The 25610-nt window shown below is 32.4% G+C and overlaps 1 long non-coding RNA gene and 1 pseudogene across 5 annotated transcripts; both read right to left on the reverse strand.

The window, feature by feature from the left end:
* LOC112489912 (wax ester synthase/diacylglycerol acyltransferase 8-like) overlaps positions 1–21417 on the reverse strand; it is a 46417-nt pseudogene extending 25000 nt beyond the window's left edge.
* Positions 981–5070, reverse strand: LOC107417793 (uncharacterized). 5 transcript variants are annotated; one of them, XR_009638818.1, is made up of 6 exons: positions 4812–5070; positions 4450–4547; positions 3541–3765; positions 3074–3228; positions 1574–1640; positions 981–1429 (listed from the first exon to the last, which is right to left on the reverse strand). It is a non-coding gene; the product is annotated as an uncharacterized LOC107417793 (long non-coding RNA). The 5 variants fall into 5 exon arrangements; XR_009638819.1 differs by lacking the exon at positions 4812–5070 and having other exon boundaries at positions 3074–3162; positions 4450–4801; XR_009638820.1 differs by lacking the exon at positions 4812–5070 and having other exon boundaries at positions 3074–3172; positions 4450–4801.
* Positions 21418–25610: the final 4193 nt, after the last annotated feature.

Below are 25610 nucleotides of genomic sequence, written 5' to 3' on the forward strand. Positions count from 1 at the left end.
GACTTTTTCGTTCTTATATTTGTTATAAGATAAATTGTTTGTTTATTTACCCAAAAAAAAAGAAAGAGGATAATTACTTATTTATAATTATAATCCACCAAACCCAATTAACTCATCTCTATTTATGGTTAGTAATATTATAAATTAAGCATGGGTAACTTGAATTCACGATCTTGAAAATTATTTGTCAGTTTGAAAATATATGCTGTACCTGTTAAGTCTATAAATTACACTTTAATGGTACTTTATAATTTGGGAAATTTATACTTTCAGTTTTTAATTTTATAACATTTCAATTTAAGTTCTCAAATTTCAATTTGTTATATTTTAATTCAATTGAATTTTTTTGTTATTGGTGATTAATAGTTCTATCATATTTAATAAATATTAAAATAAAATTTATTACCATTTACACTTTTAAATTTTAATTTATTGCAATTTAAATATTTTACTTTTAAAAAACAAAGAAATTTCATTTTAATACCCTATAATTACTAACTACTTCAAATGAACCAAAATGCAACAAATTTATAACTTAAAAGTCTCAATTGGAATGTTTTAAATGTAAAGGCCAAAAATACAACTTTACAAAATGCTTCCAAATTATTTTGTTTTTTGGTTTTTTTTTTTTTTTTTGGGGGTAGTTTTTTTGTTTTCAATTAGCTTTTCCTTGAAATTCCAAGTTCATTCTTAATCTTCATTATATCTAGGACTATCAATTTTGATTGATTTCTTTTCTTGGTCATCTTCTTTTTCAGTTAAACAAAAATAGGCAGTGGCAATTGCCCTTTTCTTTCTTTTTTTCTTTCTTTCTTTTTTTTTTTTTTCTCCTCGTGTTCTTAATTGATTTTGATGTTTTGCATCCGATTATCTGTTTTTGATCGGTATCTCTTTCCATTACCAGTCTTTCTTTTCATGTGGGTAATGCCATTTTGTATTGGTTAATTGGCATTGGCTATTTTGATGGCTACTCACACATATGCTAATTACTTGTTTAAAAGAAAAAAATGTATTCACTTGGTATCGTAGTCCAGAGACATCTCCTGCAATCAATCAATTTAGAAGATCCACATAACTTCTTTTCTAGTTGATGATTCAGCCCCTCAGGTCTTCATAAAAGATGGTCCTTTGCATTATTTCTAACATTGATTCTTCATATCCACCTTTATATAGCAGCTATCAGAAATATGATCGGAAATATCATGGGGCTCCATTAATGAGTTGTCAACGATGTATTGGTTTTCATCATTATAACGGACTAAGAGAGATTTCAAATGTAAAAGACCACCTTCCTTATCTAATTCACAAATAATTTTTTTCAAACCATTAAATTTACTAATATGCAAATTTTCTGACCTTCTCGACAGCATTTGAAAAACACGCTCCTTTAATAGACTACTTGTATCGAATTCCAAGTTGAGTTCCAATTCTGTTGAACCATCAATAAAGTTACAAGGGAACCTCCTAAAAATATGTAATATCTTTCTGATTTTCTACTAAACATGTCTTTAGGCAGCATATTGGCATATAGTATCTCTAAATATAAAGCGGTCAACTTAGTCAGATTCTTTACCTCACTAAGGCTAGCACCAGTTCTATTTTCATCATCGACCACTCCTTCAGCTGTCCACCTACTAAAGCTGCACTACCAAGAAAAGAGAAAAATAAAAATGGGGAATGTAGAAAAGGTGAAAATAAAGATTGAAGCAATTGACAAAACACAGTAAATTAGGCTTATGCTTGGAACAACATAAAAAAGCAGGAAATTGTGCATGGATGGAAAGATTTGATGGAGATAATATAAAGAAAAGAGCTTTTATAGTCATTTATACAACAATAATACTGTAAATTCCTATATAATAATTCAAAGAATATTCAAAAGCAGTGGCATCGATATAGCACCGCAGTGAATGGTATAAGTTTTCATACTCATGAATGATAAGAAATTTAATATAGCAGAAAATGTAGGAAAAAAAAAATGCAGAGGCACTACCACGATCAAGATTCGAAAGCACAATAAAATTCGGGATCTGTAAATAACGAGGAGATTATAACTAGAGCAATACAAGTACCAAATTCTCATTTCTTTCTGATTATCTAACAAAGCAGAGTATAACAAGTGAGATGCTTTCAACTTGGGACAGACTTTTGCGAGTTGGAAAGCACTATGAGTCATGATTAGAGAGTTATGTAGTAAATACATAAAAAAGAACAAACTAGCTTAATTAAAAGCATGAGTAACTAAAGTAGAGAGCAACATCTCATCGCCTTTGTTGAGCTGCAGCTCACAAAGAGTGCAACATATGTGTTGGTAATTCTCTGGCAGTTCTCCTAGCTTACAAATTGGGCACCAAACTACCTCTAACAACTGGCATAAATAAACAAAGAGCATATAAACTACGTATGGAACTTCTATACCATTAAGGAAATGAAAACATTAAATAAAAATTATTCCTAGAATATCCAAGAAAGAAGTATCTTTTTTCAGACTCACAAAAAATTAGAGCACTTTTCTGTTTATTTATTTACTTTTTCCATAGTTATACCATCTTTTGTCATGTTCAAGTACTTGTTTCCAAAATTTGGTTACCCTTTTCAGCGAGTCCCTATGTCTTAAAATTATATATATTAATAAATGTAGAATGCACCCACATCCATGTAACATAGCTTTCATATATCATGTTTACAGGACAATCTTCACTTCAGCTAGTTGACCTCAGGAAATGTCTCAAGTTCCAATTTATCCAACTTTCTAACATCCCTTTCATTTCTATTCTCTTTCCAATCAATTCCCTTGAATGAGATATCACATAGATAATTGGATAAAAGGAAAAATAAGCATGAATTCTTAAAGTACTTGAAGATAGCCTACAACTAAACCAGTATTATACAAAATCTTATAAACTGTCTGTCTCAGATTTCAAAGATAAGATACTGAGTTCTAATCAAACTTTAGAAAAGAGAAGCTAATTAATTATTGTAGCAGCAGCATATATAATGGGAAAATCAGATTCATTTTAAATTATCATGAATACTGACACAGACATACACCCACGTACTTTTACTGTCATACCTGCTTATTATTTAGTTGCACATGCACATAGACTGCATAAACCAAGTATTCATCTTCTTCATCTTGCCATGTTTCAATATTGTCTGGTTCTGCAACCAGCTAGAGTGAACAATGAACTTCTACGCTCACAAGAATAAAATGTCCAATTGAAAAACCTAAAGCAATTGCACCATCCAAACCATGAACTCAGTAAAACTATAACCCTAAATAACATGATAACAATTATAGCAACTCAAATATAATTTTTTTTTTTTTTTCAATCACTAGACAGCCTGAGATATCCATCAGTGAAATTAGAAGGTCACATATAACTTCTTCTTCTTCTTCTTCTTCTTTCCTTCTTTTTCTTTTTTTTTTTTTTCTTTCTTCTTCTTTTTTTTTTTTTTTTTTTTTTTTTTTTTTTTTTTTTTTTTAATGAATAAAGATCACATATAACTTATTTCTGAGAAAGAGCAACCATATTTCACCTTGTTTTAGTTGAATCAGCCCTCAGGTCCTCATACAAGATCCTTTGCATTTCTAACCGCATTTCTTCACATTAGCCTTTAAGCATCATGAAGACCATCATATTCCCATAAGATGTCATTGATATCAGAATCAAAAGTTGACATCTTCAAACTGTCATTCAATGGAGAGTCCAATTTTTTCAGTTCATCTGAAACTATGTTCTGACAAGCAGATTTGATCATATCCTGAAAGCAGAGGGCAAACAGTTTGATTGAATGGGTGATGGGATATAAAAACTGATTTACATTTGATAGACCCGTTCACAAAGGAAGAGATGCCACCTAATTCGAAAAACATAAGCATCTCACAATGATTAAAGATACAGTCAAGCTGGAAATGAAATTAATCACGAAACTGCATGAATTGAATAATAGACAATAAGAGATTTAATCTCCAATGACAGTTAGGGAGACGTTTCCTCGCAAGCTTAACAAAGACAAGATTCCCGTACATTTGAGTTTCATATTGCCAAAAGAAATATATAGAAATACATATTGATCGTACTCTTCTAATAATCAAATCCACCAACATTTCAAAACCTTAAAACAACAAAATAATTTAAAAACTAAACAACATAAATCCTAGTTTCTTACTTCTCTATGAGGGTCAATATTAACCAACTAAATCTCTAATAGAATGCAGCCCTTCTATGTTCTGATATAAATCCCTTTAGATTGCCAGAAAATAAGGTTATAGTAAATTGAAATTCCATAAGCACCGCAATCCAAGTCTATTGCCAACATCCCAACACTTATTGCACAAATACCATAAATCTGAGCTTTAGCCATTAAATTCTCGTGCAAAACCTTTGGGAGTCTGAGTTCCACAATGCAATATGATGTATATTAGAAAATAAATAAAGAGAGAACCTTTGAATTGAGATGGGGAAATTAAGAAGTGGGCATCATTCTCACTTTCCAAAGCAAGCATCGTCTGCCTTCTCCGACCCTTTTGCAGCAGTTTTTCTCTTAGGTTAAAAAAAAAAAAAAAAAAAAAAGAAAGCATTAATATATAAAATTCAAAATTATGAGAAGGTAAGCAATAAAATCCCATTCCACCCACTGAAAATTGTAACACAGAAATACAAAAGAAATTTTCCAAATACAATGACTAAAAGCCGAAGGAGAAAAATTGGAAATTTGAGATCAAATAGGAAAAACATAGATTGGGAAGATGGGTTTTGCGCATAGAAACAGAAAAATGATTAAAAAAAAAAAAAAAAAGGAGGAACCTTTCGTTTCCAGTCAAGGCGGTCAATGAATAAAGAATTGGGTTTGAGAGAAGGCCGCGTTTGGATTGAATTTTTTGTGGAAGAAGAAGAAGAAGTAGGACCTCGGGTCCCGCCATTTTCATCCTCTCTGAATCTGAAGAATGATTTCCCTCTGTTTCCATTTTCAGGCTGAATTTGGAACCAATTTTGAATCAGAGCTCCGCCTATTGCTCCCGACCCAATCCTACTTAAGCCAGGAGGGCAAAAGTGAGATTTTATTTGACGTAATATATATATATATATATATATATATACATATGTGTGTGTGTGTATTTTCTAAATCGTAATATAAGTTGTTCAAGGTCAACAAAATTAAGCGGATCCAGAAATTTTTCAAAGGGAGGGCCAACTTATAAACTTGTAAAGATAAAAATATTTTAGGATTGATTCCTTAAATAACATTTAATTTGGAGACATACATATAATTAACTGCAACAGAGAAAGATAAAATATATGGGTTATATGATTATAGTCCACTACTGAAGCCTACATTGATATTTTATCTATATATATACATAAAAACTGTATATTTCCAATTCTTAAAATTTTAGAAATGCATATTTTGATAAGATTTGTAAAGTTGTAATCGCAAAAAAAAAATAAATAAATAATAAAGCATAAAAGTTAAATAATTGTTATATACATATATATATATATATATATACATATTTGTCACTTTAAAGGATATATTTTTCAAGTATATAACACAAACACACACACACACACATATATATATATACATGTAAATAACAAATATTATAACAGTTAAATATGACAATTAAATTAAGGTTTTATAGATAATATCTATTTTGTAACAGTTTATATAATGAATATTGAAAATTTATGAATTATGAATTATGATTTATAATCAATAACTATTACTTTTTTTAATTCTAAATAATACTATAGTAAGTTTTTCTTTAATGATAAATGGTTAACGGACAGTGTATTCAAAATTAATAAACAACATGAAAAGAAATAGTAGATATTGGCGCTTTTTGGTTTATTTCACTATTTACATATTATCTTTTCTTTTTTCACGCTAATATAAATGTTTTTTTTTTCTTTATAATTATTGTTATTAGCTATTAGAAAAAAAATAAATACCATTTTAATTATAGTTTTGTTAAAGTTACTTGTAGATAAAGAAAGATAAGTGAATGTTTTATAGTAATTGAATCTAGTTGTAATATATTTGGGCTACAACCATGTAGTTTTAGATATCCATATTTGATTTATGGGGGTCACAAGGTAATAAAATATACAAATTAGATTCATAAATAAGGATTTTTTTTGAAATTTTATATGAAGTAGTGGGGGGTTTTGGAAATTTTCGAGAGTCCATGGCCCTTGCTGGTCTCCTGGATCTGCCCCTGTTTTTACACTTCTTTTGTAGATGTAATTATTGTCGTTTGGTATATCGTTCTTTGTTTTTTTTTTTTTTTATAAAAAAAATAAAAAAATCTCTGGTATTAAGTAAGGATTAAATTGAGAATTAAGATAAATTTATTTCCTTACATTCCATCACGTGCCTAGTTGAAACCTTAAAACAAGGCAGTTGATTGGATGGCTAAAATAAAAAGACACTAACTTGATGTCTTCTGATAAATTTTGGACATTTCCAGCCAGCAAGAATTATGTTTTATTTTGTTGCAGATCCCTCCTAATTAAAAAGCATTCTTTTGCAAAAAAAAAAAAAAAAAATGCATTTTTCTTAAACTATAGAATACTAAAAATATAATTAATTCAAACTAACTAGATTACATTAATTGAAATTACCAAAAAGCGGAGTGTATCATGATATTGAATTGGTTTTCATCTGTCTTATCGATTTAGAGTTATTGAAAACCCAGAGAGAATTAGCAGAAGTCCCGAAACAACAACTCTAGGCAAAGAATTTTTATGTTTTAGGAACCCCATATGACCTTCTATAAAGAGTTCAACAATACATAGAGTCTGAATTGAGGTCCAAAACTCTGAGCTACTAAGCCTAACTTTGCAACTAAAGGCCCTGCAGCCACCAAAATGCCTCTTCCAATTTGCAAATTAAAGTAATATAATTATCTACATGCTTGAAAGTTTTCATCCGGGGAATCAATGGACCGCCAGCATAACTTATGTGTGCTCTTCAAATCTTCATAATCTCCTTTAAAATTAATCCAGTAACTTATAACTTTAACTTATAATTAAAGCCCCTGAATCATGGAAATGAAAGCAAAACTTCATTAGAATATTATATGCACAAATTTATATATATATATATATATATATGATAAGGGAATTATGGATAATAATTCTGAAAGATAATATTTATAATTCATTTTTTAATACATTTTTATAATATAACGATTGTGGATAACTATCTTTATTATAAATTACTTACTATATTAAAACTATATATATATATATATATATATAAATTAAATATAAAAAATAAAGAAGAAAAAGAAAGACACACATCATATAGTTACACGGAAAATAATACATAAATGGTATAGCGAATTATAAATATGCAAGGGAATAAAAAAGAAAGAAAAGAAAAGGAAATTTTGATAAATTAAGCTTAAAATGAACTGCTGCTGTTACTTTTGTGCACGGTCATTCACCCAAAACTGTTGTCGGTGGTATTAATACATCCAATCATCATACTCTCGGTTGTCCTCTTCAATGTCTTCTTCAACAATGCCTTCATAATCAGCACAGTGATTCACCCAAAACTGTTGTATGGTGGTATTAATATCGATATTCCCAGCCTCCTGTATGTTGTCCTCTTTTTTCTCAGCAGCAAATGAGTCCAACCATCTATCATGCATTGTAATTTGGCCATCAGCATCCACGAAGCCATGCATCTAAACGAATCCATCTTCGTTTTCTAGATGTTCTTCTGACAAATGTTCGGAGTTTGGGGGTAGTTATGGTTCCCTGACCACAGAAACTCCGCAGCTCAGGACAACTGCCAACTACAACTACACGACTCAGTTTTGGAAATTCCAAACTACAATTTCCCATGTGGAAGCTTGTGAGGCTGGGTAAGGACTCGAGCACCAGAAGTTCCAATTATCAAAACGAAGAAGCTTGTCATCATGATCAACTTCTGGTGATGATGCAATTATCTCTGTCATTGCTTGGCAGTTTGATGCGCCCATCTTTTTGAGTAATACCAGAGTTTTAGCTGCTGAGGGAGTAAATAAACATTCCATTCTCTCACAGTCTGACACCTCCAGAACTGTCAAATTTTCAAAACTCGAAGATGAATTAGCCTCTAATAACTTGTTTAACCTCCCACATTTGGATATTCGTAGAAATTCCAAACTCTGAAATATTGCTGATCTTGATCTGCCAGCTGCTGCTGCACTTTGTTGGCCTCTGTCTTTAGTATCATCATCATCCCATATCTCAATGACCGAATTGCACTTTTCCAGCGTCAAAATTCTCAACTTAGGAAGTGTAACCTTAATTTGCAGGGGGAAAAATGGTATATATTTGTCAATATTGAATATTGATTTGGAGTAACTATGACACTTGATTATCAAATTATTAACAATTATTATTACTTATATGGGTGCAATTTAATAGCCAATAATCAAACTTTAATATTGTTATCTATTTGGACAACCAGATGTAATAAGTATAAAATATGCCCAAAAAAGAAAAAAGAGAAAGAAAAAGGTCACCTTCTGGTTACTGAATAGAGGTTGTCTAGCCCCAGAAATCATGTTTGTTTCTTCAGGTACTGCTTTGTCTGTAGAATTGGGGACGAACGTATTGATTTTAGGACAATCTTTTATTTTCAACGCCTCCAAAAACAGACATTCGATGTGATCTCCTGCGTAAAACTTTTCGAGGTTTGGTAGTTTGAAAAGACGAAGAATTTTCAATGCGGGGAAACAACTCTTTTGGGACCTTATTCCATCTCCAGATTCTTCTGTGACTACTATCTTTTTCAACAACTTACAGTTTCTTACGCCCAAGGCTCTGAGATGCACAAAACTATTAGCCATAGATGCCGATAATAGATTCTCTATTTCATGACACTGTTGCACTACCAACTTTGTTGTTAAATTAGGCACAAGGGGATTCTATGGTATTCTTTGTACAGAATAAGGGTAGACATGTCCAATCTAGCCGAAAAGTAGTGACGCCTGCTGTAAGAGTTAGACAAAATCTATTTTTTTTAATGTCATATATATATATATATATAGCAAATTAAAGCTAGCTAATTAAAGTGAAAACAATCTTTATGTGCATTTCTAAAAAACTCTTCGAAAATAAAAAATATCTTTATATAATAAAAAGCATCTTTAAACATAAAAAAATATAATTTTAAAATTTCCTCCAACAATATTTTTTATCACATTTTTTATTTTTATATTAATATAATATAGTGAATTTGAAATTTGATAAGTATTAAATAATATTAATATAATATTAAATATAAAGAGTGTTTCTAGCTCTCTAAATTTGAAGAGTTAAATCCATTCTATATTTTAAAAAGTCAAAATATAAAATGGATTGGAATTTGTTTTTGAAAATTGATTCTTCAAAATAAAAAAATTATAAAAAATACAAAGCTCCTTAGGGATGTTCTAAGGATAGTAATTAATTAAACTTGCCTCTTCATCCCAAGGAAACCACATATTGATCTTCTCTTGCAAGCTCATATCTTTATCTTCTTTTTTCTCAGCATTTCTACTCCACAACTTTGGGCAATTTCTTATGTGCACTTCCGGTATAAAGTTAAGGCCACCGATGATATTAGTTTCAATAGAGCAGTATCTTACAAGATTCGGGAGATCACTAAGATCCAAACTTTTTAGGTTAGCGAGCGGCTTTTTATCAATCTTTTCAACTTCATTTTTTGGCTCCTTTATCATTGTTATTGTAACGTTTTTAAACATTTTCTTTATTGAATGATTTGGGTTAGTGGGGTTAGTGGGGAGTTAATGGGCTTTAAATGGTTTTTAAGTTTTGGAAAAAGTGAAAAGGAAAAAAGAAAACAAAGGGTTTTCATTTTTTAATTAATTTTTGAAAAACCTCTCACTCTCCCTCACGTTTTTTTGAGAAAAAATAAGAAAAATGCGTTTTTCTTGCATATTGTTTTTTCCTGGCATATTTTACATAGTAAGAGTGGAAAAGATCTAGTACACTAAAAGGTTCGAAGAGAAAGCTTCGGAGGTGCTAAATCCGAGAGTTTTTCGATTCTGTTGTATTTTGGGAGACAACCGTTGGGAAAACATCTGCACCGGTGGGACGAAAATTGTCTTAAGGACACTGTAGTACCACACAGGCCTCGGATCAATTTATTCTTCATACACAGATCAAAGCTAAAGGACTTTCAGGTTGTATTTGTATTTATTTTGTTAATTTTTCATACTTTATTTGTGTTTTATTCCACACATATATATTCATATATTATGCATATTCTAATATTTTTGAATTACATTCTTAAGACAATTTTCCCGTTTAATATATATGTTTATATATGTGGAATTGTGAATAATTGAATATTTTTGTTTTGATGATGCTTGTTGATGGAAACATACATATATACATGTTTTTATTCTTTTTGCCTTCAAACCCGTATACTTTTTGTTGATGGGTTTTTATTTTTAATTTATAATTATTTTGTATTTATTTCTATGTTAAAATATATATATATATATATATACGTATATAATGTATATAGATATATATATATATATATATTTGTTTGGTCCCATGGGTTTGAGAATTCTTGGGTAATTCTTTATTATTGTTTAAACAATTTTTTTTCTAAAATTGAATTACCCATGAATTTCTAAATTTTTGGATATTTTTCTGGTATTTTTTCGGTACTGGAATAGTGTAGAAAGTAAGAAAAATGGTGAACTGGGTCAAAAAACCCGTTTACCAGTGAAACGGGCTGAAAAAACCCGTTTGGAGGTTGAAGAAGGGTCAGAAAACGGGCTACTGGGTCGGAAAAAGGGGTTTGGATAGGTTTCTGGGTCAGCGGGTCTGAATTTTAAATTCTGATGAATCTGGCCTAGCTACACAGCCCAGCCCGCGGTTAGAGCAGATTACTATTCAGCCAAGGCCCAAGCCCAAACAAAACAAGGCCCAAGAGAATTCAGCCTGTTTTGCTTGCCACGTGTCTCATCCAGAGACAGCCACATGTCGCAAGCATGTGGGGCCACATTTTCTATCTGATTCAGGTGACACGTGTCTGCCTCAGATACCGCCGTGTGTCACAAAAAGAAAGAGCCACGTGTCGACCTGTTAAGGTGACACGTGGCAAACAGATATAACGACACGTGCAGTGAACAGTACTGTACGGATGAACAGTTTAGTAAATAGTAACCATGAACAGTACATGTGTGGTGTATACAGAAAACACATTTTTTGTGTATTTTCTTTTTGGAAATTGGTTATAATTAGTTTGTTAAAGATTGAATATAACAGCTAATTGAATTTCTGGGTTACTTTCAGATTCAAAAATGGCTAGTGGAGATGTGCCTGCTACACAAGTGCCTTCACAGACTCCTATTTTTCAGGTGCCTCCTCTAGCAGGTCATGCAGAGAGACTGGAGAAGTTTGATGGAGCAAACTTTAAGAAGTGGCAGCAGAAAATGCTGTTCCACTTGACTACGCTGGGCCTTGCGAAGTTCCTGACTGAGGATGCACCACCAAGCAATGACAAGAGTGATAAGGAGACTCTAATGGCGGTGGATGCATGGAAGAATTCTGATTATTTATGTCGGAATTATGTCCTGAATGGCTTATCCGATGCGTTGTACAGAGTGTACTGCGGCACGAATTCAGCAAAAGAGCTGTGGGAAACTTTGGACCGAAAGTACAAGACTGAGAATGTAGGGTCCGGAAAGTTTGTGGTAGGCCGATTTTTGGACTACATGATGGTGGATACCAAGCCACTGATGAGTCAAGTACATGAGTTGCAAGTGCTCATCCAAGAACTTCTTGCAGAAGGGATGCTCATTAATGAAGCCTTTCAAGTTGCTGCAATGATTGAGAAGTTACCTCCTAGTTGAGGAGATTTCAGGAACTATCTCGAGCACAAAAGAAAGGAAATGGATATGGAGGCTCTTATCGGAAAGTTTCGAATTGAAGATAACAATAGGAGGTCTGACAGAAGAGCCATGAAGGCCGGGATGAAGGCTAATATCGTGGAGCATGGAAGTAGCTCCAAGAACAAGAAGAAATTTGGAAAAAATTCCAAGGTGGGGCCTAAAGGAGGCATCTCCAAGAAGGCTAAGTTCCAAGGGAAATGTTTCAATTGTAACAAGATGGGTCACAAAGTGGTAGATTATAGACTGCCGAAGAAAAAGAGGAACATGGAGGCAACGATGATAGAGCACATCACAAGAGAGGTTGATGAGATTGACCTAAGCACTGTTGTCTCTGAGGTGAATATGGTGGGATCTAATCCAAGAGAGTGGTGGATAGATATAGGTGCAACTCGCCACATATGTGCAGATAAGAGTATGTTCACCTCCTTCGAACCAAAGACAAATGGGGAGAAGTTGTTCATGGGTAACTCTGCCACATCCAAAATCCAAGGGGAGGCTAAGATTGTACTAAAGATGACATCTGGAAAAGATCTGACTCTTAATAATGTATTGTATGCTCCAGATATTCGCAAGAATTTGGTATCTGGATCATTGCTAAGCAAACATGATTTTCGCTTAATGTTTGAGTCAGACAAAGTAATCTTGTCCAAATGTGGAATGTTTGTGGGAAAGTTCTATGTAGTCAATGGAATGTTCAAATTAAATGTAATGACTGTAAAGCCAAAGAACATGAATAATAAAGCTAGTACTTCTTCTGTTTACTTGCTTGAGTCTTCCATTTTATGGCATGGTAGACTAGGTCATGTTAATTTTAATTTTCTGCGGAGATTAATTAACTTGAATCATATTCCCACTTTTGATATCGACAACAAACATAAGTGTGAAACTTGTGTAGAAGCAAAATTAACAAGATTATCATATCAAACAATTGAAAGAAATAATGAACCTTTGGTTTAATACATAGTGATGTATGTGATTTAAAGTTTGTACCGACTAGAGGTGGTAATAAATATTTTATCACCTTTATTGATGATAGCACGAAATATTGCTATGTGTACTTGTTTAAGAGCAAGGATGAGGCTATAGAGAAATTTATTCTCTATAAAACAGAAGTTGAGAATCAACTCACCCGCAAAATTAAAGTGATCAGAAGTGATCGTGGTGGAGAGTATGTAACTCTATTTGGAGAGTATTGTGCTCAACATGCCATAATACATGAATTTACTCCACCATATTCGCCGCAATCAAATGGTGTGGCTGAACGGAAAAATAAAACTTTGAAAGAAATGATGAATGCAATGCTGTTAAGTTCTGGAGTACCTCAGAACTTATGGGGGGAAGTCGTTTTGTTGACAAATGACCTTTCAAATAAGGTGCCCCATAAAGATCAGGTGAAAACACCGTATGAACTTTGGAAAGGAAGACAACCTACCTATAAATATTTACGAGTGTAAGGGTGTCTTGCCAAAGTTGTGGTACCTACTCCTAAAAAGGTAAAGATAGGTCCCAAGACAGTAGATTGCATCTTCATAGGATATGCACAAAATAGTAGTGCATATCAGTTTCTCGTGTATAAGTTAGAGATTCCTGATATACACAAGAATACAATAATGGAATCGAGAAATGCATCATTTTTCGAATATATTTTTCCGTATAAAATTGAAGCAGGACCGAGTACGTCTAAACGAACTTATGATGCTATCAATGATGATGATCATGATAGTGATCAAGATCAGGAGACCGAAGTTGAGACTGAGGTTGAATTAAGACGAAGCAAAAGAGTAAGAACCGAAAAATCCTATGGTCCGGATTTTCTTACTTATATACTAGAAAATGAACCTCAAAGCTTCGAAGATGTTATAAGTTCTCCTGAAGGGAATTTATGGAAAGAAGCAGTGAAAAGTGAGATAGAATCTATCTTACAAAATCACACTTGGGAGTTAGTAGATCTTCCTCCAGGTTGTAAACCTTTAGGTTACAAATGGATTTTTAAAAAGAAGATGAAAGCAGATGGATTTATAGATAAATACAAGGCAAGGCTTGTAATTAAAGGATACAAGCAAAAAGGAGGCCTTGATTATTTTGATACTTATTCTCCAGTGACGAGAATAAATTCCATAAGGATGGTACTAACGATCGCTGCATTACGGGATCTAGAAGTACATCAAATGGATGTAAAAATAGCTTTTCTTAATGGAGACCTAGATGAAGAGATCTATATGGAGCAACCCGAGGGTTTCTCCGCTCCAGGACAGGAAAAGAAAGTCTGTAGATTGGTAAAGTCCTTATACGGGCTTAAACAATCTCTGAAGCAATGGTATCAAAAATTTGATTGTGCCATGCTTAGTGATGGATTTAAAATAAATGAGTGTGACAAGTGTATTTATGTTAAAAATGCAGAGAATGGATATGTCATTCTTTGTTTGTATGTAGACGACATACTCATAGTAGGTAGTGATGACAATATGATCAGAACTACAAAAGCAATGTTGAAATCCAAATTTGACATGAAAGATATGGGGCTTGCTGATGTGATTTTAGGAATAAAAATCACTAGGGCTTTGAATGGAAACATTCTTAGTCAAACGCATTATGTAGCTAAAATACTGGCTAATTTTAGTAAAGATGATACTAATAGAGCCAGAACAGCCATAGATGTGAGTTTACACTTATCTAAGAATAAAGGAGAGAGTGTATCTCAAGTAGAATATGCAAGGGTGATTGGAAGTCTAATGTACTTAATGAATTGTACAAGATCAGACTTAGCCTACGCTTTAAGTAGACTAAGTAGATACACGAGTAATCCAAATAATGATCATTGGAAAGGAATCGTTAGAGTATTAAGATACTTACGATATACTCGTGCTTATGGATTGTACTACACAAGATATCCAGCTATATTAGAAGGATAAAGTGATGCTAACTGGATATCAGATGTCAAGGATTCTAAATCCACTAGTGACTATGTATTTATATTAGCACATGCAACTGTGACTTGGAAATCCTCAAAACAAATAGTAATAGCTAGATTCACGATGGAATCTGAGTTCATCGCATTAGATAAATGTGGTGAGGAGGCAGAATGGTTACACCAATTTTTGGAGGACATTCCGAAGTGGCCGAAACCTGTGCAAGCAATAAGTATACATTGTGATAGTCAATCTGCAATTGGCAGGGCACAAAATGTGATATATAATGGAAAGTCTAGACATATTCGTCGTAGACATAATTCCATTAGACAACTAATCTCAACTAGGGTTATCTCAATAGACTATGTGAAGTCGAAAGATAACGTTGCGGATCCGCTAACCAAAGGGTTAAATAGAGAATTAGTTGAGAAATCATCGAAGGGAATGGGATTAAAGCCCATGAATAAAGTCGATATGATGGAAACCCAACCTAGTTGATTGGAGATCCCAAGATCTAGGCTCAATGGGACAACACAATTGTAAAGACTGGTGTGGATCACTGTGGGGGTTAAGTCTCTGCTTATTCCCATGATGAAACAGTGATAAAAAGAGGATAAGCATAAAAGTATGCTTTTAATGATTCCATTATGTGTTTATAGTAATCTAAGCATAGTTATGCTAATTACATTGGAAGAGGAATTACCTATGTGAGAGAGAAGAGTGGCCGCTTCAAAGGAGAATTGTTAAAGGCACAATTCTTTAGAAACTCTCGCAAAACCAGGCAGGTGTTCAAGGCCAAAATGAACACAACAATGAGAACTGAAGTGTACCAGGAAGGAATCTATGTGAACTATGTTGTCATTTACACAAACGATAAAATGGTTCAAAAATATCGCATCTACCATTAGTCAGTAAAGAAAATGTAGTCTCACAAGGAAAGGTTCAAAGAATAACATCTACCTATCATATGCAGGTTCCAACTGCAGAACTTTACCATAAGAGTCTTGTTTGCTAGTCAAATCATTCATGTGGGGGATTGTAACATTTTTAAACGTTTTCTTTATTGAATGATTTGGGTTAGTGGAGTTAGTGGGGAGTTAATGGGCTTTAAGTGGTTTTCACGTTTTGGAAAAAGTGAAAAAGAAAAAAGAAAACAAAGGGTTTTCATTTTTTAATTAATTTTTGAAAAACCTCTCACTCTCCCTCACGTTTTTTGAGAAAAATAAGAAAAAGGTGTTTTTCTTGCATATTGTTTTTTCCTGACATATTTTACATAGGAATAGTGGAAAAGATCTAGTACACTAAAAGGTTCGAAGAGAATGCTTCTGAGGTGCTAAATCTGAGAGTTTTTCGATTCTGTTGTATCCTGGGAGACAACCGTCGGGAAAACATCTGCACCGATGGGGCGGAAATTGTCTTAAGAACACTGTGGTACCACACAGGCCTCGGATCAATTTATTTTTAATACACAGATCAAAGCTAAAGGACTTTCAGGTTGTATTTGTATTTATTTTGTTAATTTTTCATACTTTATTTGTGTTTAATTCCACACATATATTCATATATTATGCATATTCTAATATTTTTGAATTACAGTTATCTCTTCCACCGCCACACATTTTCTAACAATTAAATTCTTAAGCCGTACAAGGCTTTCGGCAATTGCAAATGGTAAAACATACTTTAACCCTTTGCAAGATTCAACTACCAAGTCTACTAAATTATTCAGCTTAGATGTTTCTGGAAGCTGGTTTGGCCATATCCTTTTGATGGCATTCAGCTTCTCTAAAACCAAAATTTCTAAGTTAGGGAAGGCAACCTCTAAAATAATAAAATGTCTAATGTCATATGGAAGACTAGCAAAAGGTACATATTTATTAAAATTAACAATCTAACTTAAATTAATATTCACTGTAATTCAGCGTACCATTGTCGTTACAGCTAGCTTCAAAACTCATAGCATATTAAAAATTAATTATAACTTAAGTATTTATAGATAAATGAAACTCAATACAATAAAACAATAAAATATATATTGTCACATTATTTGCCATATTAATTAATTAGTTGGTACAAGAACTTAGTAAACAAGTTGATACCAATCATATATACAGTATTGTTATTGTAATTCATCATCAAAATGTATAATACTTTTCAAAAATTAAATAACAAGTAGATGGCAAATTCTATTTATTAAATGATTCATCATAAAATGTTGCCACTTCAAAAAAAAAAAGAATTATGTACAAGTAACTAGCTGCAAGATTTATAAAATGCCCGAAAAAAATTTAGTAGCATGTTTAATATATATATATATATATATATACACCTTTTGGTTGAAAAGTGTATACGCAGAATCTGCAAATGGTGGCTGCTTGCTCCCTTGGCCTTGAGACTGCGAGCAAAATTGAATAAGCCGGGGTAGAACATCAAGTCTTGTTTCCTTTAGTTTAGGAAACTCAATTATATCTAATTCATTAGAATTGTCAAAGGTGACTGTTGGTTCCTTTATCACTATTATCTCTTCCATGCCCCAGCAGGCAAACATTTCTAAGTTCTCAAGTTGTACAAGGTTTCTGGCAAAAGCAGAAGATAACAGATACTTTAAATTACTGCACCAGTAAATGGACAACTCTCTTAAATTCTTCAGGTAACATGTTTGCGGAAGTTGGTCTGCCCACATCCTTTTGAATTCCAAATTATAAAATCCCAAGACTTCTAAACTGGGAAGAGCAACCTCTAAATTAATTAATTAATTGCAAATATTAGAGCTAATTTCCATATGGTAGGACTAGTAAAATTTATTAATTTATTAATGAAACTAACCAATTAATTTTAGGTACGAAACACATGAAATTTTTTTTGTAAATTCCAAAGTCATTTAAATAAAAATGATATTATTTTGCAACAGTATATATATATATATATCTATATGCGCAGGAGGGAAAAAAAAATTAAAACTCGAGTGAAATAATAGAGCTAATTAATTCATATGGAACACTAGTAATATATACGTACAATTTTGTTATAAAATGCATGCCCGTAATGGATTAAATGATTCAACGTTGAGGACGTGAACAAGTTTTATAGCAAATTATATATATATATATATATTAACTAATTAATTAATTAATCAATGAAACTAAACAATTTTAGGTAACATACAATTGAAAAAAAAAATTATTGCAATTATCCAAAGTCGTTTAAACAAATTAAATAATTTGGAATATATATAAGAGAAAATACTAATTTTAATTTATTAGCATTTGGAAAATAGTCTACGTCCAAAATCTAATAATTTGAAAATCTAACGAGTTAAATGTTTGTACCTTTTGGTTGAAAAGTGTGGGAACTTGATCAGGTGTACCACTTGTGTCACACCCCGGGCAGAATGGAGCAAGTTGTGGTAGATCATTAAGTTCCAAAAACCTAAGATTAGGAAACTCAAATATTTTATCCACGGCTTCAGAATTTATAACGTCCTATACTCTTTCAAAAGTAACTATCTCTTCGATCCCGGGGCAGAAGGAAACTTCAATTTTCTCAAGCATGTTGGCAATGAAGAATGGTAACAAATTCTTCAATCTATCACATGAAAGCACCTTGATCTGTCTTGATTTTGCAAGTGACCTTACGCCTCTGAGTTCCCCGTAGCATATCTCTTCCAAGTTTTGCACCATATTAAAATCAAATGTCTCTAAACTTGGTAAGGCACTATAATCAGAAATATGATTGGGCCCCATTGATGAGCAGTCAATGATGTATTGGATTTCATCATTACCATGATTTCAAGAGCTTTCAAATGTGAAAGACCACCTTCCTTATCTAATTCGCAAATAATGTTTTTCAAACTATTAAATTTATTTATTCTCAAATCTTCTGACCTTTTCAAAAGCATTTGAAAACCGCGCCGCTCCTTTAATAGACTACTTGCAACATCGAATAATTCCAAGTTGAGTTTCAATCCCCTTGAACTAAGCTTGCCCCTACGACGACCTCCTAAAGATATGCAGTATCTCTCCAATTTTGCACTAAACAAGTGTTTAGGCAGCATGTTGACATGGGGTATCTTTAAATATAAAGCAGTCAACTTAGTCAAATTCTTTACCTCACTAAGGCTGGCATTAATACTCGTATTTTCATTATCGACTTACTCTTCTAAATTCACCAACCTTGATATCACATTCGGTGGAACCACTTTGAGACTGTAACAATTACTCAAATCCAACTTACATAAACAAGTCAGTTGTCCTATTTGCTCTGGCAGTTGCTCCAAATAGGATCCACTAAGGTCAAGAACTTTTAATTTCTTTAGCTCTCCAATCAAGTGTACGTCTCCCATTTCAACTTTAACCAAATGCAATGCTTGAAGATTCTCAAGGCAAGAAAAGGATGAAGGCGATGGTTCCAATCGTAGAGATGATAGATACAAGACTCTCAGCTTTTTTGTTTCTTCAAAAAAGCTGTCTGGAAGCGAAGAACCTGCTGTCTTCATCCTAAGCAAGAGAAGCTCTGGACTATTCAATCTCGACGGCAGACAATATTCATCCTCATAATTGGCACCAACTGGAATTGCAATGCAGTCTTTGAGTTTGTGTTGTCGTCTAGATACTTTTTTAGCTCATTATTATTGCTTATATTATACATTTTGAAATCTTCTGATGCAGCAATCGATATTCCAACATTGCGAATGACATCATGCATCTTTACTGAATCATCCCCGTAGTTACCTTCCAACAACGAGCACCGAGATTTTAGTTCATCCAACAATGTCTGCTACCTATTTCTGGATCTTTCAAGTGTATGGACATCTTTGAACAAATCCCATCCCACACACAAATTCAGCAGGTCGTCGATTGATATGTTCTCATCTCTTTCGTATAGACTACAGAACAGCAATATCCACCTTGCCTCTTCATTTGCTAAAAAATCATAACTTATTGTCTCACACTGGAATATACATCTTTATCCATGGAGGAACTCTGAAGACGTCTCAGTGTATCCTTCCAAAAATGTATTCTTTTGTTTTTCAAAGCATGAGCAACTGTTATAATCACTCCATAATCCTTCCAACTGTTATAGAAAAAAAAACTTCATATTAAATTATTAACAATATGTGAAATAAAGTAACTAGGTATACTAAAAAAATGGAAACGTACCACTCCGATAAGCTTGGTCTTGATTAACTTGATCTGATCAAGAGAAAACGACATGCTTGTTATTTCAGTTGGCTGAAATTCAATTCCATCATTGCCAGACCTTATTGGTGTTTTATCATCTTCAAGTAAACTACTTTTAAGATGCTCCAATTCACAGCCCATATGGTATTGAAAACCGATGAGAAAATTTTTGGAACCTTAGAAAATATACTTGTTTTGTCACGGTGGACGCTGATGGATTTCGATCTTCGTCGTGCAGGAAATGTTAATAGAAGAGATGGATCATCGGCTCGTTGTAAACACGACAGAAAAGCACCCATTATGGGGTAACCATCACCAAGAGCATGATGAAGCCTGAATATAACATTACGAGCCGCATTTGTAGCTGGATACTTGAATATATGAACTTCCCCAAAGAGGTTTGTTTTATGGAAATCTTTAGAGTGCTAGTTTTGATAAATAGTCATCAAAACACTTGTCGTATGATTCAGCGGATAGGCCACAAGGGAAAATGGGAATTTAATATGATCTTCAAGAGATACCTCAACATTTTTTTTTCTACCTTTTCCTTCCATGTTTGTCCTCATCCTATACATCATTTATGAAAAATTCTAAATTGGTAATAAACTTATTTTCTCTAATAATAAGGGAAAAGAATAGAAACATCACCAATAATGCAATGTATATATTACTAATAACTATTTAACAAAACTTATAAATATATATATATATATATATATATTATATTTCATAACGTATTTAGGAAATAAAAAATTAAAACCTTAAGACATGTCCCATCAAGAATATCTGAATATGCAAAGATGACCACTTTAAAAGCATTGTATGAAAAAAAAAAAAAAAAAATCTACTTTTTCATGTACACGAAAGAGCAATATATATAAATCCTCTATATATTATGTACATTGAGTTAATAAAATACTTAATACTTGCTTTGCTATAAAACGAAAGAAATAAACTAAAACAAAATACACAATCAGCAATTCTTTTAACCTATGGTTCTTTTTTTTTTCAGCGGATCAGAACAGAAACTAATAAAATAAATATATTCTGCCTCCCCTTTTTATGACAACAATTATAGGGAGTACAAACTACTTTACTGTATTGCTTTAAAAAATATACATATATATATTAAAGATAATAGTCCTCCTAATAAATGATTTTATATATCCTATGCTGAACTTAACAAAGGTAAAAATAAAAACTAAGAGATAGAGAAAAAAAAAAAAAAAAATCCATCATGGAGGAGAAACGTGGGTTTGATGGGAAGGAAAATATCCTTAAGCAGTGATAAAGCTTGAGCATCAATAATATTAATCGGAATCTCAAATTCAAGGACTCCAAGAATTGAAATCGAGAAGATAGAGCTACTGAAGTACTACTGGCCAGTAGGGCTTACTGGCTCTTCTATATACATATATACCTCCAAACTCCATATATGTTTCGTTTTTTTGTTTTTTTTTTTTTTTTGGGTTGTTGTTGTTCTTTCTCTCTCTGCTTTTTTTTTCCTCTTTGCCTTTTTCACATTTATAGGCTTGAGAAATGAGAATGCCAAAAACTTGGTTTCTCTTTATTATTTATTGTAAGAGAAACTGAAACTGACACCTATTCTTCTTTTTGTTTTTTTAATATTGAATTAGGAATTTATACAATGAAACGGTAACTTCTATCATTGAATTATTTCTTCAAAAATACTTCTTACTTCTTTATCAAAACACTGTACGACAAAAAACAGTTTTTATGTCATTGATATATGAATGAGGTAGTGTCACATTTTCACTCACAATCGAATATTTAATATCTTATGCACGACCTACATAATTTACTTTATCGTCGGTTGCAGATGATTATATATAGGCCATTATGTTTATGCTTATATGAGATGATTGAAAGATACTTGGGACGACCTGGTATCATCGTTACATAAGATAACACCTCCTGACAACAATTTATTAAATTTTATTATAAAAATTTAATTAAATTAACTTTTTAATTTTCTTTTTGATGAGGGAATCTGTTCAATGCAACAATTAATGTGGGAAGGAACCAATGGTTCCTTCCAAAACTTGATAGAGTGTGTATTCTCAGACTTTTTTTAATTTTTTGGAAATAACGTAATATCTCAGACTTATATGAGCGATAACTTCATGCATATTTTTGGTTGAGTCACCTGTATCTTTGTCCAACGACTTACACAGGATAAAGTGGTTTTTTATTTTTTATTTTTCGTTAATAATAGAGGAGATGATTACGTGACACGCATCTAATGACAAAAGTCATATTTACCCATTTGGTACAAGATGTCAATATAATCTAAAGAAGAGCACAGCGAAGAAAATATACATTCCAATTAGGTTAACTCACCAAGCAAATTTCTTAAATAAAAATGAAAGTTAAAAATTATAAAAAGAGAAAACAAGGGAAAAATTTTTAAAAAATAAAAATAAAAAAAATCCAACCATCCTCCTTAAAAACTTTTTTTTTGGAAGAAACTTCAATAGGAAAAACTATTATAATAATGAACAGAGGCACAGAAATCTAGGACCATCCATTACCAAGAGTGTGATGAAACTTGAATAGCACACTTGGAAAGAAGATTTGTAGCGTGATTCCATTGTCTAAAAGTATGAAAGACCTTAAAAGAGATCTTAGAAATTATATTAGTGTGGTGAGACCAACGAGCTAGAGCTACCAAGTGAATTTGATCTTAGAAATTTAATTCATACATAGAAACTCGTGTACCATATGATATATATAGTGTTATCAAGTAATTTTTTATATCTCAAGTCATTATAGGACAAAAAAAGAGGGAGTAAACTCATTTGATCTTTGACATCTCAAGACGTCATTGTAGATCTCATCATCACTGTACCAGAAGATGGTCAAGTATGCATATTATGGTCATAACAAATATCTGTGTACTTGCTGGTATTGTATGGTACACCAATTCAAGCCATATTTAAAAATCATTTTACAACATATATAATCCATATCAACATACCACAACTTGAAATCATCATTCCATCAAACCATCCCAGATAAACCCGAATTCGACATTCTTCACTTTCCCAAAATTAATATGGATACCATTCCATAAGCTGAATTTGATACCAATGGGACGAAAAACCGTAGATATATATGTCAAACATATGAACTTATAAAAACCATGCAACTGCTATAAACATATTAAAAACTTAGAGATATTTATATCACACTAAGAACAATATATATATATATATATATAACAACCTATATAAGTATATAGGCAAGCTATCCCAAATATTGCATAAAATTTTGAAGACCATTTCTTATTTTCTTTAATAACTTGTCAAAATTCCCAAAATAAATTTATAAATATTTCCACTTAAAGAGTTGTGATGCTCACTTTTGCTCAACCGTGAGATCACCTCCATGCTTAGTGTTGGTGTCTAAAATATATTACTTAGGCTTACCAAAAATATACAATAAAATAAATGTTTGCTTAAGATTCTAATCTTAATCTCACAACTTTAAAATTGCTAACTCTAAATTTTGGTTTTTCCAATTTCTCCAAAGTACCCAAAATCTCTAAGGCCTTAAATTGGGCTTTTCAATCATTCCATGAACTCTTGAAATTAAATTATAGGTCAACTTTCAAACATAATTAGGAACCGATATTATTAACCAACAATTACTAGTCAAAAAGTCTCATGGCAAACTAATTGCTTCAAAATAGGCTTACCCCAACCCATAATTGAGTTTTTCAAAATACTCAACCGAAACCTATAATATACCAAATTAAAACCCCGGAGATGTAAAACATGAATTTACTATCAATTAGAACAAAATATGTCGGTTGGTCGTTGGAAAATCCCCTTATTTCAACAATCAAAAAATGGATATTGTTGCCACTTTTTGGCCAAATCCCGACACACTCCGACCACCATCAATGAGATTTTCATATCAATGTATTCCTCACATTGTAATGGAATAAATGAGAAGGAAAACGAAGATCTATAGTTCAAGATATACAAGTTGGTGGTTTTAGAGAGGGAACGACAAGGTATAGAGACAAATGGGGATCTGCATTTGAGGTTGTTAGCGCTTAATAGACCCGCTTATTTGAATATGTCTTAAGCATTATTGGTTAATTATAGTAGATGGTAGACCAAAACTGCCTTATTGGAATTTATAAATGAAAATAAATTGGTTAACACAAAAATCATTATACCGGCTTAGCACATTTATTCTACATTGGATAGGCCACTTAGAAGTAGTTATAAACTAATACTATAGAATACATGGACAAAGAGCCTTGGATAGCGTTTAGGATAAATACAATTATATATGAAATTAGGTCCCAAGCTTTAAACCTGAGCCCAAATATAAATCTACTAAACTTTGTTAAATCAAGCCTAAAGCGGAATGATTAAATTCTATTAGACTCAAGCCTAAGCCTAATGTCACGGTCCTATCTTTTTCAACGCTCCTGTACGGCACTTAGCACCTCATTTTGCTAAGTCAGCCTTGCTCACAAGCTAGCACAATTCGGAAGCTTAAAGTAGTAAAGTAGGAAGTAAGAGAGCTTTAGAAAGTTTGAGAGAATATGGAGAATACTTGCTTTACTAGAATGCTTGGTTACATGGGATTCATCTTACAAATGAGGGTCCTTCCCCTTTATATAGAGGGTTTGGCACGTATCAAGAGGATACAAGGTTCTAAATAATGTACACATGTCATAATCCTAGATAGGGTTCTAGAACATTCTACTATATATTTATATGGACTATTCTAGAAGGCTTACTAACTATATTAGTCTAGAATATTCTTGGACCTTTTAGAACCCTCCAAGAGTTCTCTTGAATCATCTAGAATCTTCTAGCCTTCTCTTTAATCTTCTAGAACTTTCCAGACTTCTCTAGTCTAGAAACTTCTAGAATCTTCTAGACCCCTGTGGACATCTCTTGAATTCTCATGATTTCTCATGGACTTTTATGAATTTTCACGGAGAGTGTAGAATCTTCCAGCAAAACCTCAAAAATTCCATTCTTTTTGTGCGAAACGTGACATTAAGCTACTTTAGATGTGCTTTTTGTGAGCTTCACTTTGTTCCACACCTTGAATGTACACTCAAAGGAACATCCTTCACTCCTTTAAGAAATATTTGCTTTTTTTTTAATTTTTTTTTTTTTTATCCTACACCTTTTCCTTTTGTTAAGCCTTTTGAGATGCACAACAAAGGAAAAAGACCTCTACATTCCTAAAAAAGTTGGGAAGAGGTTTTCTAACAATAGACAATTGCTCCATGTTCTCATTCTTCTAGAGAATGGCTTTCCATTCCTCCCCATGGATGGTTTGATGATCAACAATATTTTGAGTAGATGATGTTTCAAGTTTAAGGGAGTCCTATTTGTTCAAAAGAAAATGGCTGGTTTGTATTAAGAAAATAAATCATGCCTGAAAACTAAAGGATATCTCAAGGCATGCAAAAAATTTCTATTACTTCTAGACTATTGTATTGTGACGAACAATGATGGTGAGTGCAAGACATTGATAGTCTACCTGGTGTTGAATCTCATATCACTCTATAAAGCAGGAAGATGATTCAAATGTAATAATAGTTACTTTTAT

This window comes from Ziziphus jujuba, chromosome 4 (assembly GCF_031755915.1).
Source record: "Ziziphus jujuba cultivar Dongzao chromosome 4, ASM3175591v1".
Classification (NCBI taxonomy): domain Eukaryota; kingdom Viridiplantae; phylum Streptophyta; class Magnoliopsida; order Rosales; family Rhamnaceae; genus Ziziphus; species Ziziphus jujuba.